The sequence below is a fragment of the Propithecus coquereli genome, unplaced genomic scaffold, assembly GCF_000956105.1.
Source record: "Propithecus coquereli isolate 6110/MARCELLA unplaced genomic scaffold, Pcoq_1.0 Scaffold307, whole genome shotgun sequence".
In the NCBI taxonomy this organism is placed as follows: Eukaryota; Metazoa; Chordata; class Mammalia; order Primates; family Indriidae; genus Propithecus; species Propithecus coquereli.
In genome coordinates, this window is record NW_012148697.1 from 139,592 (window position 1) to 161,605 (window position 22,014).

Here is a 22,014-nt window from a genome sequence, read left to right on the forward strand (position 1 = left end):
CAGCTGTCTTTCTAAGCCGTGTCTTCTGCCGTCACCACGAGCACTCAGTGAAGGCTTTGCCAGGAGGGACAGAACATCTTCCCCTCTGAGTGGCCTTTCCCACCTGTGGTTTCAGAATAATGGTCCCCCAGAGATGCCCACACCCCTAATCCCTGCAACCTGCCAATGTGTTACCTGTGGCAAAAGGACTTTGCAGATGTGATTAAATTAAGGCTTTGAGATGGAGAGATTATCCTGGATTATCTGGATAAGATATTAAAAGGGGAAGACAGAGGCTGAAGCATGGGCCAGAGAGAGGAGACAGGAGAAGAAAGAGGGCGATTCAAAGCATGAGGGACTCAACCTGTGTCGCTGGCTTTGAAGATGGAGGAAGGGGCCATGAACAGAAGACGGCAGATGGCATCTAGAAGCTGAGAACAGCCCTAGAAACAGGAAAGAAATGGGAACCTCAGCCCTACAACCACAAGGAACTCAAGTCTGTCTACTGCCCAGATGAAAAAGGAAATGGATTGTCCTCTAGAGCTTCCAAAGAGGCAGCCACGCCAACATCCTGATTTTAGCCCAGTGAGACACAGGTGAGGTGTGTGACCTGCAGAGTTATTAAGAGAACAAATGCATGTTGCTTTAAGCTCGTAAGTTCATCCAGCAGCAATAGGAACTGATACATCACGCCCCTGAAAGGTCAAGCTGTGTGTCACAGTTTGTAGGCCGTCACGGGTGTCTCCCCAAACAGGATTTTCCCATTGTTATCTTCTTTTGTATAACCTTGTGAACTAAAAACAAAATCCTAAACCCTCTACTAACTGAGCAGACCCCTCTCGGCTAAGGGGACTCCAGAAGCACCTTAAAACTGAGGCCCCAGCCATGACAGGATGGGAGAGATAAAGCACAATTAAAACTGTGCATGATTTCCCTTTTTCATAAATATTCATGGCTCCTCACACAGCTTGTTGAATATGTATATTTGACCACCCGATCAGTATAAAATCCTGTTCCTTCTTTCTGTCCTTTGAAGCTCGTGTGACTGGCTGCTGGTCGGTGCTCTGCCTTCCAGCCTGTGGGAATGTCCGCCCCACAGGCTGCTACCCTGTATGAGAATTAAGCTCTCCTTTTTCCAAAGTATAAACCTCGTTAATTTTTGCTAGTTAACAATCTTTTGCCCAACTGCTAAAGTGAGTTGGCAGCTGATAATTCCCCTCATGATGAGTATTTCTTTTTAATATGGCAGGTCTACTTTTTTAACAGTTAGCTAGATCAAGCTTTTTCAATCAACCATTAATTCTTGTCTTGCGATGCTCTGCCTCAGCCTTGGCACAGGTTAGCTGCGTCCTGTGTCTCCCCAGTTACCAGCTGCGGCCTCAGGAAAAGAGGACATTTGTTCAAAGTTTCACCTGAATAGTTTAGAAAAACAAAGTTTTCTGAGAAATTATGTATTTAATGCATATTGAAAATATATATTAAAGTGTACCTGAAAAGAAGCACAAGAGCATTGCTGACAGAGACCTTGCTTTGAATCCTCTCTCTCTGTAACCACAAAGAGGAAAAACATCTCCCTGGGAGATCCAATTTTCCTATCCACTGTGGGTTGCAATATTATCTTGAAGATGCAAGAAAATGCATGTAAAGTTCCTGAAACCAAGATATTATCCAGTAAATGGTGATGAAGTTTTACAGAAAAGATACTAGAAAGAGAAGTGTTAAAGCCCTCCAACCAAAGGCCACCAGGAACACCCCCGTGCTTGAGCGAGGCAGGCCTGTTACACACTGCAACAAGCAAGCACAGATGCCACGGCAACCTGAGGGGTCTCAGGGTATTAGAAGGAATCCATTTATAGGGTGTGGGCTCTGGTTGTATGATTTGGGGAAGGGCTAAGAAAGTGGGGCTCTGCTCTAGGTTAGATGCTGTTGGAAAGTGGGGGAAATTCTGTGACTGGGTATTTCAGTAAATCTCCTTTAGAGGAGAAGAGACTAGGATAAGGACAAAGTTGTAATGGATAAAAAAGAAGCAGTCACTCATTTTGGTAGAGACAGTTTGGTGTTTTGAGGGAGCTTATTGACCTTGTCTTTTTCTGTGCTTAGACAAAATTAGGATGTGGACTTTTTTGTTTTATTCTACGCTAGTCTCGGAGCAATCCTGTCTGAGGTCGCGTTGTTTATGCCTGGCAGGAGAATGGCATGGGGCAGCTGTCAGTGTCAGCAGCTTCTGAATTTCAGGAGTGGCTCTTTTTCCTTTCTCAGAGGTGCCAGGTATCTTCTTACATTTTAATATACTGGTTAACAACCAAAAAAGAGATTCTTCTGGTTGAAGCCCACATGTAACAACAAACATTAGCCTAGTTAAATCACGGTATTTATAACAGTTCTAAACATTTAAAACATTATCTTTTCTTCCTGCACAACTTCCAGTAAACCTGAAAGTGTCCTCTAACAAATAAAATTCTGATCAAAGCTAAAAACTGAATAAATGAACTAATAACTATCAACCAATACCAAACACGTCTTGGGTATATGCATACAGTGAGCCAAGAAAGTTTCAGAGTAGTGGCTTTGGGGGTGATATTTGAGGGTGGCATTGTGGGGACTGGACATTTAGTCATTGCTTGATTAATTCCCTGCTCAGGAAACCTGCACCACAGGCATTTCAGGAAATTGATTCACAAACAAGTGTTTTGTCAGTAAAACGGTGAAACTTGGTCACTCTAAGGGGGCAGAACAGGGAGAAAGGAGAAAGTAGTCTAATAAAAGAAATCATGCTCATTAGGTTTTTTTATTTTTTTTTGATCAAAATGACGAAGCAGTGAAGCAGTATTGACAGTTAGGCTCAACCAGCACCTGCCCCGGTGAGAGCGCTATCCAGAGTGCTGACTCAAACAGCTCTAAAATGTCCCCAGTCAGTGGCTTTCCAAGTAGGAGGGCCCTCTCCCCTTTCTTTTTGTAGCACTTTGTGCCTGAAAGAGAGGGGCATTTCTCCTGTTGGTGAACTTGATACTTAGACAGATACTTCCGTTTCTACTTCAAAGGTACAAAGTCATGTACCTTTGTACATGGGAAAGTTTCCTCTGATGCTCCTTTTCCAAATGGGGCACAGAGCTGTGCTGGAGCAAGATTTGGGGGGTTCATCACTTCAAGGCAAATATACTTTTTATCTTTGCAACAATATGATTTTCCTTTCAAATCTGAGTGTAAAAAAAATTTTAAAGTTTGTCTCCTCATGGACATCAAAGAGAATTTAGAAAATACCCCCTCAAAGAGGAGTAGGAATAGGAGTGCATAATATGCAAACAACCTAAGAATAAACTGGACTTTCAAAAATATTAAGTGTAAAAATACTCATGATTTAGAAAAGATGTAAAATGCAATGAAAAGAAAATGCAGATCTCTGACATTTCTAAATTGCCACTGGGACAAACTCACTGTCTAAAGGAAAACAGACCCATTTTGTGGCACAAACACAGAATGTGTCCTCCAAAGACTGACCCCACAGCATTTTCATTTTAAGCTGGAGCATTTGGGTGATGGACTGATTCACCAGGGAAAAATTAAAGATCCATACCTGTCTTAGTCTGTTTTCTGTGCTATTACAGGATACCACGGACTGGGTAATTTAACACAAACAGAAGTTTATTTGGCTCACAGTTCTGGAGGCTAAAAGGTCCAAGAGCATGGTGCTGGCATCTGGCGAGGGTCATCTCTTGGCAGAAGGGATCACATGGCAAGAGAGGGTGAGAGAGAAAAAGAGGCCACTGAACTCCCCTGATAACTAACCCACTCCCACAGTGATGACATTAATCCATTGGCCCTCATGACCCAATCACCTCTTTTTTTTTTTTTTTTTTTAGAAATCAGTATTGTTCATTTCCCATGTTACTTCACAGCTTGTACCAGTAACCTGACATGTATAATGCTTTTACACACCTGTCTAAACTTTGAATGAGGACAGAAAAATCACAAATGTCTGAACAGAGTCCATAGTCCTTTGATACAATGAGTACGTATAACTGCTTTTGGCAACATTTTGTAAACGCCTGGTACCTGATCAGTGTAGTGAGGGTGAGTATCTTCACCACATCAGATGGGAGGTCCCAGCAGGACACTGTTCCTTACCAAAGTGATAAAGTCCTCTTAAATATATTGGATCCAACAAAGAATGAATTTGTCCCATTTTCTATTCAGAAAACAATTTTTTAAAGGAGCTCATGTGTTAAACCCATGGCTGTGTGTTACAGACCAGAAACCGACATGAGGCGATTCTGCCCTCCGCCCTGGTGCAGGAGAGTTTTCCTCAGCGTTGCTCTACCGCCGCTTCAATGTGACAGGAATAATGTCATCACAGTGTGTCTTTGACTTTCTCTTCCGTCTGTCTCCACCATTCCTAGGACGTCCACTTAATGTTTCTCACGTCCTCAAAGAACCAAAACACTCAAACGATGGGAGCAGCGGTTCCGGCGGTACGGGATCCGCGGGCGACGGGGAGAGGAAGGGAGGTGTCCGGGCGCGACCCGCGCAGGCGGCGAGGGAACGACCTCGACCTTGCAGCGCGGGACGGGGGCCTCCGGTCCGCGCCGGGCAGAGGCCGGAGCAGAGGTCAGAGGTCGGCGCGCGAGGAGACGCCGCGGCCAGTCCGCGCCCCGGGAGCGGCCTGGAGACGGGCCACGTGGGGGTCACGAGCTGGGGCGCGAGCGGCGACGGAGCAAGCGCGACTCGGCGGGGCCCGGCCGGGCGCGAACGGCGCGCAGCTGAGGCGCGAGGCCCGCACCACGTCCCGCCTCCCCGTTCGCGCCGGCTCCCGCGCGGACCTCGACGGCGACGCCCCAATCACCTCTTAAAGGTCTCACTGCTCAATACTGATACAAAGGGGATTAAGTTTCCAATGGGGGTGTACATTCAAGCCAAGCACTGCCCCCTACATGCAAAATCCTCTGTGGTCTCAGGGGACACCATCATATAAATGGAGCAGTTCTAACTACAAGGCATAAGTACAGAAAGGTGCAAAGCAGTTTCCCACCTGTTGGTGAATCATACTGAAGGAAGAAAAAATTCTAGGGAAAAAGCTAATACAATTGACCCCCGAACAACACGGGTGTGACCGCGTGGGTCCACTGATACACAGATTGCCCCCACCCCTCGCCATCCTTAAGATAATAAAACCAACCCCTCCTCCTCAGCCTAATCAACACGAAGACACCAGGACGAAGACCTTCATGATGATCCACTTCCACTTAATGAACAGTAAATATGTTTTCTCTTACTTATGATTTTCTTAATAACATTTTTCTCTAGATTACTTTATTGCAAGAATACAGTAAATAATACAAAAACAAAATATGTGCTAATGGACTGTTTTTGTTATTGGTAAGGCTTCTGGTCAACAGTAGGCTATTAGTAGTTACATTTTGAGAGAGTCAAAAGTTATATGTGGCTTTCTGCCCGTGGACGCTGCCGAGGAAGCACCGTTAAAGTCTCTCTTCCCACCGCCACCACGGCTAAGTCAGAGTCTCCTAAAGAACCTGAACAGCTGCGGAAGCTCTTCGTTGGAGGGCTGAGCTTTGAAAAGACCGATGAGAGTCTGAGGAGCCATTTTGAGCAATGGGGATGCTCACGGACTGTGTGGTAATGAGAGATCCAAACACCAAGCGCTCCAGGGGCTTTGGGTTTGTCTCATATGCTACTGTGGAGGAGGCACATGCAGCAGTGGGTGCACGGCCACACAAGGTGGAGGGAGGAGTTGTGGAACCAAAGAGAGCTGTCTCCAGAGAAGATTCTCAAAGACCAGGTGCCCACTTAACCGTGAAAAAGATCTTTGTTGATGGCATTAAAGAAGATACTGAAGAACATCACCTAAAAGACTATTTTGAACAGTATGGGGAAATTGAAGTGATTGCAATCATGACTGACAGAGGCAGTGGGAAGAAGAGGGGCTTTGCTTTTGTAACCTTTGATGACCATGATTCTGTGGATAAGATTGTCATTCAGAAATACCACACTGTGAATGGCCACAACTGTGAAGTAAGGAAAGCCCTGTCCAAGCAAGAGATGGCTAGTGCTTCATCCAGCCAAAGAAGTCAACACGGTTCTGGAAACTTTGGTGGCGGTCATGGAGGTGGTTTTGGTGCGAATGACAACTTTGGCCCTGGAGGAAACTTCAGTGGTCAAGGTGGCTTTGGTGGCAGCCATGGTGGTGGTGGATATGGTGGCAGTGGGGATGGGTACAGTGGATTTGGTAATGATGGAAGCAAGTTTGGAGGTGGTGGAAGATACAATGATTTTGGCAATTACAACAATCAGTCTTCAAATTCTGGACCCATGAAGGGAGGAAATTTTGGAGGTAGAAGCTCTGGCCCCTATGGTGATGGAGGCCAAGACTTTGCCAAGGTGGCTATGGTGGTTCCAGTAGCAGCAGTAGCTACGGCAGTGGCAGAAGGTTTTAATTATTCCCAGGAAACAAAGCTTAGCAGGAGAAGAGAGCCAGAGCAGTGACAGGGAAGCTACAGGTTACAATAGATCTGTGAACTCAGCCAAGCACAGTGGTGGCAGGTCCTGACTGCTGCACAGAAGACATGTTTTAGACAATACTCATGTGTATGGGCAAAAAACTCAAGGACTGTATTTGTGACTAATTGTATAACAGGTTATTTTAGTTTCTGTTCTGTGGAAAGTGTAAAGCATTCCAACAAAGGGTTTTAATGTAGATTTTTTTTTTTTGCACCCATGCTGTTGATTGCTAAATGTAATAGTCTGATCATGACGCTGAATAAATGTGTCTTTTTTTTTTTTTTTTTAATGTGCTGTGTAAAGTTAATCTACTCTGAAGCCATTTTGGTAAACTTCCCCAAAAGTGTGAAGATAGAATTCCTTCAGGGTGATGCCAGGTTCTATCTGAAATTCATTTACAACTTGCTTGGGTGGAGAAGCCATTGTCTTCCGAAACCTTGGTGTAGTTGAACTGACGGTTACTCTTGTGACCTGAAGTTCACCATTAAAAGGGTTCATCCAAGGAAAATCATGGAATTATTGGTTATAAAGATGATTGTTGGCATATCCTATGCAATATATCTAATTTGAATAATGGTACCAGATAAAATTATAGATGGGAATGAAGCTTGTGTATCAGCCATTATCATATGTAATCAATAAATGATTTAATTATCTTGAAAAAAAAAGTTACATGTGGATTTTCAACTGTGCAGAGATTTGGAGCCCCTTATCCATGGGCTATTCAAGGGTCACCTGTACTTGCATCTGCAGGATATTGAGAGTCATTTCTTAGTCCAAAATGTTGAACCGAAGAGAGTTGCCAGATCTAAAGTACTTGTTAACAAAGCTCACTCTATCCTGTTTTCAGTGGAGTTTAATCATTCAAAATTCACCACAGATTTTAATATCCATAAATTTAGTTATTTCCTGGTAATAAGTAACTTCTACAAATCCAGAAAAAGACTAGGTATAGTGATCAGAGGAACAGGGAGGGAATCTGACAAAGTGATGACTGGAGAGAATGATTCGTACCTGAGTCTTACTTGGTAAGATCCCTGTTCTTTAATTCCTATTGATGGATAAATACTGGTTGGTAGTGATGATTTCTAGTTCCATTAACCCAGTGATTTTCAAACTTTAGTGTGCATCAGAATAACCTGTTGGGCTTATTATAATAAAATACACATTTCCTGGCCCCACCCCACAATTTCTGATTCAGTAGGTCTGTGATGGAGCTTGAAAATTTGCTTTTCTAATGAGTTCCCAGGTAAGGCTGATGCTTCTGGTTTGGAGACCACAGTTTGAGAATTACTGCAAAGCCTCTAGGTCAGTGTTTCCAAACCTGCCTTCACATTGGAATCACCAAGGAGCTTTATAAACTACTGATGCCTGAGTTTCATACCTAAAAGATTCTAATTTAATTGATTGGGATGTATCTGGGCTGCAGTGGGTTTTTATTTTTTTTATTCCAAAGCTTTCTAGGTGATCATAATGTACAATCAATGCTGAGAGTGTCTGCTTCAGTAGCTTCTTTTCATCTCTGAAATCTCCTCACTTCTGTTAATGTCTAGGAAAATAGCCTGGAATATAAATATTCAGGATAAAACCTGGATATTTATATTCCAGGCTGTTTTCATAGACATTGATCCAAAACTTCTTTGAATCAAAAATTTCAGTCTGCATTGGTGCTGTTCCTCCCCTGACACATTTGCACCTGAAGCCTGTGTCTCCCTGGAATGCTACTTCACCATTATGACTAATTGCCAGTTAATTTTTTCTCAACTTCGGATTTATCCTTGTTCTTGACATCAATGCTTATGCCACTTGTGCTACTTGCCTCAAAAACAACTCTGCATCTATAAATCTATCCTTCAGAAATATATGTATCTATATGCAAGTTGTCTACACAAAAGGTCATTTGCAGTATTCCTTGCAATAGCAAGAAGGGAATAGTTAAATGAAGCATGGTATCTCCAAACTATGGAATGCGAACATTATCAAAACAAATAAAGATCATCAACATGTACTTACATAGAATGTAGCCCCATTTATGTTTTTATTTCTGTTTTTTGTTTTGTTTTGCTTTTCCCTCATTTGTCTTTAAAGAGTAAAATATTTGTATGTGAAATATCTGAGGTAGAAATATCTTCAGTCACACATAAACACATGCAAATGTATATGAGAAAGGTACAAAAGGATCCGTCAACTATTCACGTTACTTCTGTAGGGGGGCGAAATTTGGAACTGATCAAGAAAAAAGATGTGACAACAAGACACAGTAACACACAACAAGCTTTATTGCGTGGCACTTGAATAGGGTTGCCTGAGACGTGAAGCCCTTAAAGCATGAGCTTGTCCAGAGCTTTGCAGTGAGGGAGCACCAGAGCAAGGGAACACTGAGGAAGAAGGGAGCAAAAGCCTGCATATCTAGGTGATTAATTCAACAGCACTGCAGGGAGTCTCTGGATCAGAGAGCTCTGAGGGCCATAGTGGCGTGGTGTCTCATAACCACAAGACTCTATATTACCAATGGCTAGCAGATGCCAGGTGAGAGTTTTCAGAGTATGCAAAGCAGACAGGGCCTAAATAACTGGAAATTTGCTTATTTGGGCTATTTTTTTAAAAATTGCATGTGTAAATTTTGAGTTTTATGCTGCCTAGCTTTTGAGCTAGTGGGTGCCAGCCTGCTGTGAAGAAATAAACAACCCAGGGGCCAATACGCAGAGGCCATTGTGACTCATTTATATAAAAACTTCTAATGAGGGAAGCAGAATTGCAAGTGGGGTGAAAGGAACTTTTTAAATTACTTTATATATTATTATATCTTGCATTCTTTTCATTTTCACATGTATGCATTCTTTACATGTATTCATATGTTATTTGTTAATTATTTGAAATATTTGAATTAAGTGAGAGAAATGTCTATTGTATTTCGCACTGAGGTCATGGCGACACTGGTGAGAAGAGTTTTAGCATATGGTGGGGATGGAGTCTCATCAAATTGGATAACTGGGAGGGCAGGGAGTGGGAATGGCAATGAAGGATCAGTAGTTTCTAAACATTTGGTCACACACTACATCAGTAATAATCTTTTCATATATACCCAGGGACAGATCCAGGATTTGTGAGACTTCATACAAGTTTGGGGTCTGCTTTAAGAAAAAAAGGAAAGTTATAAATAAATATTGGATTTTAAAGTGAATAATTATTTAAAAAATAAAAAAGAAATCACAAATGCCATGAACTACCAGATCCATGAAACTACACGTCCAAGAACTACAATGAACTTCAAGTAGCATAAACTCAAAGAGACCCACACTGAGTACAATGTAATCCAACTGTCAAAAGCCAAGGACAGAAAGACTCTTGAAAGCAGAAATACAGAGAGGCAACTCATCACATACAGGGATCCAGGAGAGGATTAACAGCTGATTTCTCATTAGAAATCAGGGAGGCCAGAAGCATTGGGATGCTGCATTTAAATTGCAAAAAGAAAAGAAAACAAAACAAAACTCTATCAACTAAGAATTCTATACACAGCAAAACCCCTTTTAAAATGGAGGAAAAATTAAGATGTTCCCAGATGAACAAAAACTGAGGAAGTTTTTTTTTTATCACTAGACCTGCCCAAAAAGGAATATAAAAGGGAGTCCTTCAGGTGTAAATGAAAGGACATTAAAAATTAATTTGAAGGCATATGGGAAAAAAATCTCTGGTAAAAGTAACCACATAGCAAAATATAAAAGACAGCATTATTGTATTTTTGGTTTGTAACTTCACCTTTTACTTCCTAAGTGGTTTAAAAGACAAATGCACAAGATAATTATAAATCTATGTTATTGAGCATGCAGTGTATAAAGATATAATTTGTGTCAACAAAAACATAATGGAAATAGAGGGAGGCAGCTATTGAAGTAAATTCATGTCAATTCAAAGTATATTGTTATCAATTTAGGATGGTAAATGTAATCACAAAGAAATATCTTAAAAATATACACACACACAAAAAAACACAACATGCCAATACTTACGAATGCAGTGAAGGTAGTGTTCAGAGAGAAAGTTATAGCTATAAATGCCTACAATAAAAATAGAAACCCTGCAAATTAATAACCTAACCTTATATTTTGAGGAACTAGAAAAAGCAGAGCAAACTTTACCCCAAACTAGCAGAAGGAAGGAAATGATAAAGATTAGAATGGAGATAAATGAAGTAGAGAACAGAAAAGCAGTACAGAGAATCAAAACCAAAAGTTGACATTTGTAAAAATTAACAGAATTGGCAAGCCTTTAGCTATACTGACAAAGAAAAAAGAAGATACAAATAATTAAAATTAGAAATAAAAGTGGGGATGTTACTACCAACTTTATAGAAATAAAAAGGATTATAAGATATCATACTATGAACAATTCTTCACTAACAAATTAGATAACGTAGATGAAATGGATACATTCCTAGAAATACACAAACTACCAAAACTGACTCAAGAAGAAATAGAAAGTTTGAATGGATCTATAACAAATGAAGAGATTGCATCAGTAATCAAATCCCTCCCAACAAAGACCAGATGGCTTCACGGGTGAATTCTACCATATATTTAAAGAAGAATTAATACCAATCCTTCTCAAACTTTTCCAAAAACTTAAAGAGGAGAGAACGCTTCCTAATTCATTTTAGGAGGCCAGCATTAAACTGATACCAAAGCCAGATAAAGACACAACAGGCCAATATCACTTCTGAATAAAGAGGCAAAAATCCTCAACAAAGCAATAGCAACCTGAATTTAGGAGAATATTAAAAGAATGATATCTTATACCTATGACTGAGTGGGATTTATCCCAGAAATGCAAGTGTGGCTCAACATATGAAAATCAATCAATTTAATACATTGCATTAATAGAATGAAGGAAAAGAAGCAATTGGTTCTTTTGGTGTGAACATCTCAATTGGTGCAAAAAAAAAAAAACTATTTAACAAAATCCAGCATCCTCTCATGATAAAAACTCTCAATAAACTAGGAATAGAACGGAACTTTCTCAACATGGTAAAAACCACATGTGAAAAACCCACAGCTAATATCATATTCAATAGTGCAAGAATTTATTCCCTAAGATCAGAAACAAGATAAGAATGCCTTCTTTCAATACTTCTATTCAACACAGTACTGATAGCTCTAGTCAGAGCAATCAGGCTACAAAAAGAAATAAAAGTCATCAAAAAGTTGCAGGATATAAAATCAACACAAAAAATCAATTATGGATTGAAAGACCTAATATTGTTAAAATTATACTACCACTCAAAGTAATCTACACATTCAATGCAACATCTCTCAAGTCTTTTTTTTTTGGCAGAAATAGAAAAGTCCTTCCTAAAACTCATATGGACTTTATGCAGCTGTAGATATTCACAAATACGTTGGGAAAGAGTCAAGCTGATAAAAAGAGCTCACATATTTTTAATGCTTCCATTTTGTTTCACACTTTCAAATAAAAATCTAAACCTCCTATTAAAATCCCAATGGTGTATTTTGCGGAAATAGACAATATCATCCCCAAATTCACACGGACTCTCATGGCACCCTGAATAGCCAAAACAATCTTGAAAATGGTGTACAAAGTTGGAAGACTCACACTTCACAATTATAAAACTTACTACAAAGCTATAGTAATCAAAACAGTCTGGTACTGGCATAGGATAGACATATGGACTAATGGAATAGAACAGAGATTTCAGAAATAAACCCTGGGATATATGGTCAATTTATTTTCAACAAGGATGCCAAAACTATTCAGTGGGGTGTAGTGAGGTAGGGGATTTCTGGGCTGATGAGACTAAAAGCTATGACCACAGGGTGACAGGAACACACAAGATTGGCTGGGGTGGCTATGTGACAGAAGTGTGTGGGAAGAAAGGTTTGGAGCAGGACTACTCCCAGAAGGGGAAGAGGTCAAGGCTGAATCTGAGAGGGAGCTGGCAGGTCTAGGAGATGTCAGCCCAGCAGCCAGTGGGGAGTCCCTGGGTCAGAGAGCTCTGAGGGGCAGCAGCGGCTCAGGGGCTTCTGTAGCCCACAGTTTGTCTTATCTACTGCTGACAGATTTGGATGCAGATTTGGGGTATGTAAAGCCAGCAGGCTCTAAATGGCTAAAAATATCTTATTTTGACTATATTTAGAACAATTATATGTGTAACAATTTGAGTTTGGTGGTGGTGGGGCTTTTGCAAGTGTTGTAAAGGATATAGGGAAATTAGAACCCTCATATGTAGCTGGTAAGATTGTAAAAAGATGTAACCCACTCTGGAAAACAATTTGGCAGTTTCTTAAAAAGTTAAACACAAACTTCCCATATGACTCAGGATTCCACTCCATTCCAACGGTATAACCAAGAGAAATGAAAACGTTATTCACGGTAGCCAAAAGGTAGAAAAACCCAATGTCCACAAACTGGTAAGTGAACAACAAAATGTGGTGTGTCCATAGGAATATTATTGGGCAATGAGAGCAAAGACATACGGATATGCACCCCAATAAAGATGGACCTTAAAACATCACACTCAGTGGAGGAAGTCAGAAACAAAAGAACACATATCGTATGGCTTATTTTTATGAAATATCCCCCCAAAGAACTAAATATAGAGGAACAGAAAGTAGATTGGCGGTTGCCCAGGGTGGGACGAGGAGTGACTAAAGGGGCAGGAGCTTTCTTTCCATCAGTGTGGCGATGGGACTCATGTCGTCATGGTGGTACAACGCACCGATCCTTTCTAAATACACCCAAAATTCACTGGGCTGCACATTTAAAACAGGTGAATTTTATGGTATGTAGATTACATCTTGATAAGGGTGTTAAAAGAAAAAGAAGTAAACACAGAAAACCCGAATCTCCAGAGAGCAGTTTGGCTTCGCAGTGGGCACACAGCACTTTGTGAACTGATTTGTGCTCGCTAATAAGCTGACAAACAACATAACTGGAGTGAAAGAGAATGTCTGGATTTAGTCTCAAAAAGGCAGAGCACGCCGCCTGGGAGGAACTTTCTGGTTCCGCTGCTTCGCGGCGTCTCCGCGCGCTCCCTGCCCAGCCCGGAGAGTGGCTCGAACCGCCCTGACCCGACCGGTCCGCCCGGGACCTGGAAAGCCGCGCGCCAGTCTTGCGAGAGGCCAACGGGCACTTGGCCGTCCTGCCCGCGTGGGGGCCACGCGTCCCAGCGGAGGTCCCTCGACGCCCCAGCGGCCGCATGGCAGCGTCCTCCCTTCCTGTGGACACCCCTTTCGCCTTGCCTCTCGGTTACAGCCTCCCACGCTTCCTGTCCCATCCCTCCGCTCAGCTTAGGACCTTGCTTTTGCTTCTGCTTTGATTTTCTCGGTGCAATAAATCGAGGCTGCCCCGCAGGGCGCAGCAGGACGGTCCGCGCCCCCTGGGCCGGTCTGGGAAGGGCCGCCCCGAATCGCCCCGGCCTGCTCTCTGCTCGCTGCACACGCGCGTCTTGCAGGCCGCTCCCGCTGCATCCCATTTCTGTTCTCCTGCAGCGAAGTGGCTCCCAAGAGTGGCCTCCCTCTGCTCACCGCCGCCCGCCCTCCTCCCTCACCCGAGCTGCTGCCGTCCCGCTCTTCGCTCTTCACCGCGGGGACTCGCCCTCCGCGCTCCGGGCCTCTCTCCGGGCCTCCTCGCCCCTCCGCCCGCGGGGCCTCGTCCTCGCGGTCCGGTCTCTGCGCTCGCGGCTGCCACGCCTGCTGCCCGGCCGCGCTGACTCCTACGGCTCTCAACGCCGTCCGCAAGCTGGTGCCACCCTGTCAGGACCGCTCCCCTCGGCCGCAGCGCGTCCTCCTGTCTCCACTTGCTGCTCATAGGCACGGATTTCTGCTCTTGCTCCGCACACGTGCTCCGCGGGAACTGTCCCGCCTCAGTTCACGGCTCCGCGGGCCATAGAAGGTCCAGTCCTCCCCGTCTGCTCTTCCCCCGCGCCCAGATCCGATCCGGCATGCGTCTCTTGCGCACCTTTATCCGCAGACACCCCCGCCGTCTCAGCGCACCCGTGGCAGCCTCCTCCCTTGGCCCCGCGGTTCAAGCTCCGCGGTCACCCGCACCGCCGCTGCCCCGCCAGAGAAGCCCGCGGGCGCTGAGCCCCGGGAGCTGCGTGGTCTTCCCCGCTCGCTCCCCAGCCTCCCAGAGCGCCCCTGCCTCGGGCTCTGCCGGGGTGTGCGTTCAGATGTCCTGTGTCACCTCAGGGGAGGAGGTTTAGCCAGAGCATCGCTTCCCCTGTGTGAAACACTCAGAATGTCCCTTTATGCCTTATTTTTCTATTCTCCATAGCATTTCTCTTCCTCTAATATACTACTTGTTTTACTTATTATTTATGTTTAGTATCTTTCTTCTCCCACAGGAATTTACTTACCTTAAAGGCAGGGCATTTTTTCCTGCTTTATTTACCTTTGTATCCCTGGTAGCAAGCACACATTCAGTATTTAATTATTGAGAGAACGAATGAACATGCAGCGGACACTCAACTTCCTGCTGGCAAGGATTCTCTGCTCGGTCAAACTTTACTCAGGCTCCTGAGCCTCCTCCCAGGCGCGTCTGTGGACTCACTGTAAAATCCAGTTTTAGCGAGAACCCCGCTAAGTCAGGTTAGCCAGAAGCGCCCCCCTCGACATCTGACCCTCACCTCCCCCACCACCGCGGGGTGTCTGAGCCCTGGCCTGCCTGCGGCAAGGCCCCGTTGGGTGGGGTGGCCAGAGTCCCCGCACCCTGGTGTTTCCTCCTAGTCGTGTTGCATCCTCCGACGGGACTCTGCTCCACGGCTGTCGGTTCCGCGCGCCGGGCTGTGCTGGGAGTCGAACCTGATCTCTCCCCCCGTTATGGAGACAGGCCTGAGTGTTACGGCAGAGTTGACCGGGAATAGGCCGAGAGGAACACAGAAATATGACAAAACAGGTTTATACACGCCAGCAGGCCCAGAGGGGGATTTTTCCTCCTAAATTCTGAGCCCCGAATAAAGAACGTATCAGTCTTTTATACATTTTGCTCGGGGCACAGTTAATGAGTGAGGAAGTGGGCATAGCTACAATGATGTCATCCTTTAGTGGGGGCAGGGTCCGGAGCAACCTTAGTTCCGGGTACAGAGTTCCTGTGGAATGTCTTCCTGTCTTATGTCACCTTAGCGGGACTTGTTGCAAGCGGTTTATAGCTGCTTACGGAAGACAGCGGGATAGAGCCCTGGCGGTGGGATTTTCCACTACGTGAGCACTCTGCCGGCCCATGCTTGTATCACTGAATAATCTTCCTTTAGGACTGCTCGCGCTCAGCCTCATGACTTCAGCCCTTCTCCACTATGCTCCTGTCCTCTGCCAAGCTTTACAGACCCTTCCAGGCAGACACTACTTGCCCTGCTTTCTGTGTCCAGAGTCCCTCCTCCACATCTCTTCCTGAGCACAGGTGCTGGCAGGCGCTCCTCTCCTCTCCCTCCTCACTAAGCTCTCAGGAACGCGTCACATGCATGGGGTCAGCCCTGGGGCTCTTGTCCACAACAGGCTGAAGTAGCATGTGAACAAACAGTTCTGAGAGGTCAAACGGTCTGCCACAACCAATGAGGGCCCCACCTCTGTGCATCCATGCCTGCCACCTCTGCAAAGAGACCTGGCACTGCGCTGTCCCCCTGCAGAGGCTGCCCCGAAACCCTTGCCCACAGCTGCCACCAACGGTGACTCTGTGGCAGAGACATTGGACTGAGCTCTAGTCTTCAGCTAGTTGCTACATGATACACATTACATGCCTAGCATTGAACCCAAGTTGCACCCCCTCTTAGCCCACTTTCTGTTGCTTATAACAGAACACCTGAAACTGGGTAATTTCTAAAGAAAAGCGATTTATTTTTTACAGTTCTGGGAGCTGAGAAGTCCAGGATCCAGGACCCCATCTGGTGAGGGCCTTCTTGCTGGTGCGGATTCTGCAGAGTCCTGAGGGGCGCAGGCACCACGTGGCGAGGGGCTGGGTGTGCTTGCTCAGGTCCTCTCTTCCTCTTCTCACAAAGCCACCAGCGCCACCGCCGTGATAACCCCTTAACGCATTCATCCAGGAATGCATTAAGCCATTAGGAGAGCAGAGCCCTCATGACCCAGTCATCTCTTAAAGGCCCCACTTCTCAATACTATCACACTGGGGATTAAATTTCAACATGAGTTTCAGAGGGGACAAACACTCACACCCAGGCCTTGGGCAATATGGCTCTGCTGTGGTGGGTAGGCCAGGACCACAGCCCTCAACCTAACTGTGAGAGCAGCCAGGCAACAGCTCTCCCCTGCCCTGAGGCCTCCCCATCCTGCCACGTTCCGGCCTCCCAGTCAGTCTTCTGCAAAGGCTCCCGCTCCTCCTCCTTCTCTTCCAGCCAGAACGGCTGTCACCTTCCCAGCTGAATCAGGCACCCTCCTGAGGGCTCCCAGCACATGGCCTCTATCAGCCCACACCAGAGCTGGCAGAGGCAACCTGCCTGCTGAGCCCATAGACCAGGCACCTATTTCTCACCTTCCTGAGCAGGGCTGAGTTAGGAGGGTGGCAGCATGGTTATGCCACCAACAGCACACCTGCTGGACAGACTGCGGTGGGGTGGGGGGGTACCACTAAGCAGCTATTGTACACGGACAGTTGTGTGATAATAGTTATTTGCAGCTGAAACACAAAATCAATTGTTAATAAACTATACAACATGAGGGAATTGCTGTCTTTGTGAAAACAGGAAGCATTTTTTCCTTTATTTATACAAATTTTTGAGGTACACGTGCAAGTTTGTTACATGCATAGATTGTGTAGTGGTCCAGCTGGGGCTTTTACGGTATCCTTCACCCGAATAATGTACACTGTACCCATTAATCAGTTTCTCATCATCCTCCCTCCCAGCTCTCACCCTTCCAAGTCTCCGTTATCTACCATTCCACTCTCCACGGTCCTGTAAGCACATTTTGTAGCTCCCACTTGGGAGTGAGAACATGTGATATTTGCTTTTCTGTTACTGATTTGGCCCACTTAGATAATGATCTCCAGTCCCATCCATGTTGCTACAAATGACAGGATTTCATTCTTTTTATGGCTGAATAGTATTCCGTTGTGTATATACCCCATTTTCTTTATTCATTTACTGATGGGCACTTGGGTTGATTCCACAACTCCGCTATTGTGAAGCTTTGACTTGTTAATGAATAGGCCTGAAATTCAACAGGGAAATTGCCGAAGTGTTATCAGAATTGAGTCTTTGCTGGGCCTACGGTTATGCGGATCAAGCGTGACACCATTTCCAGCCAAGGGGGCAGGCAGAACTCTGCCATCCTCCGCTCTACACAGCTACAGCTCCTTTGCTGGACCGGGGCCTGAGGACAAGAAAAGCTGCCTCTGCTTTTTATGTAAAGTAAGATTTTTTTTTTAATCTTAAAATCTTAAAGTTATCACAAAAGGCTGTTCACTTTATTAACTCTTCAATTGGGCTCAGTTCTGTATGTGGTTCTTGGTCATTAAAACTGGCAGACCAGCTGTTTAAAGGTAAAATCCACCCCTTCCTCCAAACTGGTTTCCTTTTCAAATCTAAACAGGGAGGAAGCTCCAGCCCCACGGGTTCCAGAGCTGCAGGGGTGCCCCGCTGCACTCCAGGTCTCAGTGAGAGCAGGGGGTCTACAGTGGCTGGGCTCAAGCCCTTTCTATGCCAAGTGCTATTTATGAGCAAATATGGTTGATTCACAGAGTTTAACTCAGTTAGGCATCATTCCCCAACAAAACATTAAATTAAAAAAATTAAATTCTACTATATTAATAGATTCACATAGAAGAAATTTATATTATAGTATTTCATATAGAGGATTAATTTTTAAGGGTCCTAAAAGCCACATGTATATACCAAGAACAAAAATACAGATTAGCAAACCCTGCATAAAAAGTGTTTATAATTAAATGTTGTTATATTGATTTATATATCATATATAAAATCAGACTTGCTTTGTCAAATTTTGGGGTACATTAGTTCTTATAGAGAGAATTAAATAAGAATATAATCTAATTATAATATAAGTTTAGAAGTTAGAAATTGAGGACAACATTCAATGAAAAGGAGGATTGAGATATGAACCGAGGATTCATGGTGCTCGGAGCTTAGAACCCCGAGACAGAGTCATCCCATTCCAAATGGAACGAGGGCTGGAATGAGGATCCTGGAGAACTATTGTTAATTCAGTTCAGTACAATATAGATTTGTGGTGAGAAATAAAATGAAATAAAATCCTAAGTCCCTCAACCAATTGAACAGAGCCCCTCTTGGCCAAGGGGACCCCAGACAAATCTTAAAACTGAGTTCCTGGCCATAATGAGACCGGAGGTCAGACACGCCTCTTTACACCTGCTCCCTCACCAACCACCAGCCTTGGGAAAGACTTGGTCCACCGCTGGCTTCAGTCACCCACCGGATGCTGCTCCTCCCCTCTGTGTTGTCAGCACCACTGACCAGCACTCCTTCCTGGTAAGAGACCACTGACCATGGAGTAGTCCTTGCCAGTCTACAGAGGAAATGGCGAGAGTTTTCATGTCCTCGGCTTCACCTTTTGAGGTCAGAAGCCGGAAAACTCCACCCTTGCATAATGCTAAGGCCGGCATTTTCTGAACATGAGGGGCATAAAGCTCAATTGCACATACGCACGTTTCTCCTCTCATAAATATTCGTGACTCCTCCTATAGCTTGTTAAATACATTTATTTGGCCACTCTGCTGAGAACAAATTCCTGTTCCTGTTGTCCCTCCCTCAAAGTACATGCTCTCAGCTTCTGCCCAAGCCTCTGCCTCTCAGGCTGTCAGAATGGCCACCCTGCAGGCTGCAACTCTCTATGAGAAATATTAATAGTCTCCTCTCCAAATTTATGAACATTGCTTCTTCAGTTGACAGTGGTTATGTAGAAAAACGGCCTCACTTTTCAGACATCCTGAATATTGAAATACTTTGGGGAAGAAGTGTGTATTCTGTGGCAACAACAAAATAAATATAGTAGCAAATATGGCAAAACAATAATCTTAACCTATGTATGTGGCAGAGTCTCATACCGGGCCCTGAAGAACCCTTCCTGGGCTCCAGGCCCCTGTGAGACCCTGCCCTGAGGGTGGGCGTGGGACTCACCTCTGAGGGAAAGCAGGTCCACAAAAAGATGGGGACTCCCGCTCTCCCTCTCCCCGCTGCCCTGTGGGAAGCCACAGGTGCCAGGCGAGGGGTGATGCCGCGGGGCTGGGAAGTGGGGGATGTATAGGCTCTGGGGCCCCTCGAATAAGCTGCCACATAACATGTTCTAAATCTGAAGTTCATCCCGAATGACTTAAGAGCTCAGTCAGGGCCAGGGGGAGGGAAGAGGGAAGGCAGAAAGGGGCTTGGGAAGAGCCCTCTACCCCTCAACCTCTTCCTTCCCACTTCAGTCTGGACTCTCTCTCACACTGCCCCCAGCTGAGGTCCCAGACTTTCCCCGACCCAGGCTCTCAGACACTGCAGTGTCATTGTCTGTTTTGTGACTCTCTCCCCAGGTGACATGCAGAGAACAGTGAGCAGACTGATTCCTGTGCCCACCACCCCCACCTGGGCACTGTGTTTGCACCAGACACCAGGGGACAGCCCCATTCACGGCTGGCACTGCCAGGAGGGTCCCTGCACCCTAGGCCTGTCCTTCAGCACACTCTTGCCTGCCTCCTCCACAGATATGAAAAAATCAGATGTCTCTTTTAAGGTGCATTTATTTTAAGCTGCTATTTTTACTTCAGGGAAATTCTGCTTTCCATTTTTTTATGACCATGTTTTTTTCAAATAAACCTGTTCCAGCAGGTTTTTTGCATTGCTAATTATACTAAACAATAAGTTAGTATAATTAGTGACGGTCTTCATCTGGGTGCAGCTGCTTCTGGAAAATGGGGTTCAGTCATGGAGCCCCCTTGCTGGGGGACATGCTGTTGTGTCACTTGGTCACTGCCTAGTCTCTGAGAAGAGCATCTCAGGCTTTGCTGGGCTTCCTGAGGGGCTGGGAAGGGCCACACAGTCCAGATTTACCATTCGATTTAATGGAACATCGGCTGGGCTGCCACTGTGGCGGGTGAGGACCCTGAGCAGAATTGTTCCTGTTCATGATGTCTGTGCAAGGACCCCAAGTAAAAGATGCTCTTTGTGCTTCTAGAAAACTACCAGTATAAATAAATGCACTTTATACTTGGCAAAAATTACTAAATTACATAACATGTTACAATAATAGGAAAAACCGAAACCTGGTGTAACAGTCTGCTCGGGCTGCCATAACAAAATACCACAGCCTGGACAGATTAAACCACAGATATTTATTCTCCCACAGTTCTGGAAGCTGGAAGGGAGGCCTCCCTCGGGAGCATGCGGATGGCCGTCCTCTGACTGTGTTCCGCCTACAGGTGGAAACAACCCAAGTGTGCACTGACAGATGACGGATAAACAAAGCGTGGTGGTATCTACTCCATGAAATATCATTCGATCACAAGAAGGAGTGAAGCTCTGACACAGGCTACCACATGGATGACCCTAAAAAATTATGCTCAGTGAAATAAGCCAGACACAAAAGGACAAATAATGTATGATCCCACTCACAGGAAATGTCTAGATTAGGAAAATTCACAAAGACAGAAAGGAGCCCAGCCAAAGACACCAGGAGGGTGGAGGGAGCCATTTCTCACTTCCCACAGGCCCCAGAGAGCAGCCCACCAACAACCAGCACTTCAAGGTCGCCTCTGGGAATTCCTTCACACCTGGTGGGTTGCAAACATTCTCCTTGGTAACTGATGTGCTGAGAACACCTAGGTGACAGTCCCCACATGGTTTTTGAGTCAGAATGTTCCAGCTGAGGTTTGATTGCTGGATATCACCAGCCTTATCTGTTGACAACTGATAAGGAGGAGAGAGGACCTCCCCTGGGGCTGCCAACCGCCTTCCCCCAACTCCAGCGGCTCCTAGCAACCCTTCCAGCTGGGCCCCTCATGGCAAACACCCCTGCCCCTCTGCAGTGAAATGCAAAACCCTTTTTACCAGACCTACCAGTCAATGAGACAACCCGGGACCACAAAGCCCTGTGTGGACAGCAAGTGACAGTGTGGTGAAAAAAAGCCACCCTTCTCCTCCTCAGAGCCGAATCTGGATCTTAAGCAGATAGCCCACGGCTGTTTCTTGACTCTCAATCTTGTCTTGCTGGCAAGACATTTCCTTTCCTTTTGCCTCCAGTTTCCACTTATAAAGTGCAGATTTTCAAGACTTTATTAGACATATGAAATGTCATGGTGTCTGGGACTTGCTTTTAAGGACTTTAAGGAAAAAAGTAGGGGAGGAAATAAACAAAGGAAGAGTGGCAAAGGTTGGACCTGAGTTTACGGGGTCATTCTCCCAGCTTTTTGTTAGGGTAGAAAACCTGGTATGTGCCCTTGGTGTGGGTGGAGAAATATTTCTTACACAGAAATCAAGATATATAAAGGTAAAAAGTTCATTTTACCTTCTCAGAAACTTTTGTATATGTTTAAAAATGT

At 45.0% G+C, this 22,014-nt stretch overlaps 1 pseudogene; it reads left to right on the forward strand.

Moving 5' to 3' along the window:
• The first annotated feature begins 5,586 nt into the window (after positions 1 to 5,586).
• Positions 5,587 to 6,428, forward strand: LOC105814824 (annotated as a pseudogene).
• Positions 6,429 to 22,014: the final 15,586 nt, after the last annotated feature.